The sequence below is a fragment of the Eriocheir sinensis genome, unplaced genomic scaffold, assembly GCF_024679095.1.
Source record: "Eriocheir sinensis breed Jianghai 21 unplaced genomic scaffold, ASM2467909v1 Scaffold105, whole genome shotgun sequence".
Classification (NCBI taxonomy): Eukaryota; Metazoa; Arthropoda; class Malacostraca; order Decapoda; family Varunidae; genus Eriocheir; species Eriocheir sinensis.
Window position 1 is genome coordinate 723,132 of NW_026110352.1, and position 3,308 is coordinate 726,439.

General features: G+C 38.5%; 1 long non-coding RNA gene across 1 annotated transcript; it reads left to right on the forward strand.

Annotated features, from left to right (window-relative positions):
• Nucleotides 1-210: 210 nt before the first annotated feature.
• On the forward strand, nucleotides 211-2,846 carry LOC126989098 (uncharacterized). Its single transcript, XR_007742871.1, has 3 exons — nucleotides 211-936; nucleotides 2,195-2,382; nucleotides 2,782-2,846. It is a non-coding gene; the product is annotated as an uncharacterized LOC126989098 (long non-coding RNA).
• The last annotated feature ends 462 nt before the right edge of the window (nucleotides 2,847-3,308 follow it).

The window sequence follows — 3,308 nt, forward strand, 5'->3', positions numbered from 1 at the left end:
TGAAAGACTGTATTAAACTTTATGGCACAGCATTTATGGTGTACAATGTCCACGCCATGCTTCACCTACCTCGTGCTGCTAAAAAGTTTGGAGCACTGGATGCTGTCAGCTCATGGCCATTCGAGAATTATTTGGGGAAATTAAAGAAACATGTAAAATCAGGTAATAGACCCATAGTCTCTCTCAAACGAGGATGTTTAGAGAGAAGGCCTGCCATGAGGGTAAGTGCGATCTGGAGGAAAAAACAGACCAGCACATTGCCACAAAGAGACCTAATAACAGTTATGTCGATATGGATTCGAAATCCTGTTTCGACATAGTTAAAGTAGATCCTGCCGGTAAAATGGTACATGCTATAAAATACCTTGACCCGAAACCCTTCTTCAAGGAGCCTGTGCCATCCGATGTAATTGGATGCTTTAAGGTAGTACGGACTAATGTATCGTACGTAACATTATCAGTTACTTATGTCAAGACTCTGAGGCGTGCTATGCGCATAGACTTAGAAGGGCTTGAGGGCTGGCCAGATAAAGATTGTAAAGTTTCAGTATTTAATGCATTGTATCATGAGACTTGCAGTTAAAGCATTCATTCTTAGTAACGTATGCATGCAAAGATGTATATATGTTTCTTAGTATGTATTGAACCATCTGAGATAGAATAAGTTAAAGTGATTATATCAATGCATGACCAAAGAATCTGTTAAGTATTGATCCAACATTGGTGATTAACCTATGGGTTACATATTCCTTATAGCGTAACTGATCCTAAGCATATATCTGTGTTTACATATAATTTCTATTACATATCTGTAGTCTATTAAAGCAACTGCAGGAAAATATGTCATCCAAGCGGTCCCAAAGAAGTGTCCAGGTGAGAAAACAACTCGAGAAACGACATCGTACTGACCCACAATGTTTCAGTTCCGGTGGGAAGGTTAGTATATATGCTGTTTCACTTACCCACCTTCTCAGCAGTTGTGTTATACTAATGTTAATAATAATAATAATCATAATAATAATAATAGTAATCATAATAATAATAATAATAGTAATAATAATGTACCAGCGGTACATAAGATAAATTCAGACGTGCGGTGTTTCTCTCTCTCTCTCTCTCTCTCTCTCTCTCTCTCTCTCTCTCTCTCTCTCTCTCTCTCTCTCTCTCTCTCTCTCTCTCTCTCTCTCTCTCTCTCTCTCTCTCTCTCTCTCTCTCTCTCTGTCCACGTTGTGTGTGTGTGTGTGTGTGTGTACACGACATATTTTTTATTTTATAAAACAATATTTTATTTCATTTTTTATTATCTTATTTTACAGTTCTGGGGAATGGTCTCTTGTCTCTAGGTATTTCAGGTTCGTCCATCATGGAAACTTTCCCCTTTTATAATGAAATAGCCCTTGAGGCCTACACGCCTGCAACGTTTGTTTACTTTCTTCATTATTTTATAGAGGCGCCTTAGCTCCTCGCTCCTCCTCAGGACTTGGGAAATGCTGTTGCTGCATGGTCTGGAATATATATATATATATATATATATATATATATATATATATATATATATATATATATATATATATATATATATATATATATATATATATATATATATATATATATATATATATTATATTTATATCAAGTATTTGCAAAATTATAATGCATATAATTCATACATACCTCTTTTCCTTAGGAAAGGCACTCGGTAACTGACGTCAGCGAATGACGGCTTGACGGGTATATAATACGCATTTTTCACGTCGACGATTGACAAGTGACAGCATGTTCAGAGAGAGAGAGAGAGGAGGGAGGAGGGACACACACACACACACACACACACACACACACACACACACACACTGTACGAGAGAGAGAGAGAGAGAGAGAGAGAGAGAGAGAGAGAGAGAGAGAGAGAGAGAGAGAGAGAGAGAGAGAGAGAGAGAGAGAGAGAGAGAGAGAGAGAGAGAGAGAGAGAGAGAGAGAGAGAGAGGAGAAAGAGAGAGAGAGAGAGAGAGAGAGAGAGAGAGAGAGAGAGAGAGAGAGAGAGAGAGAGAGAGAGACCCAAAAGTTATGAAACTTGGCCAGAATATGTAAATCCTCATGAGAAACACAATGGTTATAAGAGTTAAGCTCTAAATACAGCCTGGTAAAAATTGGAATCGTCACCGTGGTATCCCCTAATTACTCACGTTCCTTACAGGCGAGATTCGCTGTCTTCGACTTTCTCAGAGACCGGCCTTGGAGCTGCATGACAGTGCTATCGAAATGGATCGTCCCGATGTCATCTCTGACAGCCGCTGAGAAAGAGTTAACTAAAGATTTCAACAAGGAGGAGGCTGATGCTCCTTACGTATGCTGGTATCCGCCGCCAGAGGATTCTGATTACACGTAAGGTTTAATTAATAAATTATTATGTACACACACACACACACACACACACACACACACACACACACACACACACACACACTTGCTAGCTACGTGGCAGTCAAAGCAAAAACCATGGCATCAACACTGCATATATGTGTATATATGTGTGTGTGTCGTGTGTGTCGTGTGTGTAGACAGATAGGTAGATAAGTATCTATCTATCTATCTATCTATCTATCTATCTATCTATCTATCTATCTATCTATATATATATATATATATATATATATATATATATATATATATATATATATATATATATATATATATATATATATATATATATATATATATATATATATATATATATATAACGTCTGGCATGTCAGTCTCATTTAAGATTTTTTTTCTTTGCAGACGAATCAGGAAACTCGTCATAGTGGACAGCAACAGAGGAGAACATTGGGTCCCTCTCCCCGGACGCCTGCGTGGTCGATACACCACTTATGAACAGTGCGAATACCTCGTCGCAAACATAATATTCTGAAGTGATTGTGAACAAGAAGCTACTGCAGATGATGGCAAGCGACATGCAGCTGATGGCTCTGTCAAGAGAAAAGCACAGTCTACCGTACAGATCTCATCAAATCGAAAGAAAGTTAAGGAAAGGACGCGTGAAGCCGATACTGAAAAATCGGCTACGTCAGAAAAGACTGCACGTCCACGTACAAGTGAAACAGCTGTGAGTAATGGTGAAAACTAAATGTGAATCTTTCTTTCACTATAGAGCATTTCTTTTGATAATTATGGCCTATATATACTATGATCGATAGAGGTACTCATCCCCCGAACGTAATCTTCCAGCAGGATGGTGCAGCTTCACGAAAGTCGCATGGTACCAGCAGGGTAGACAAAGAGGTAGTCAACAGATCTAAACCGTTGGC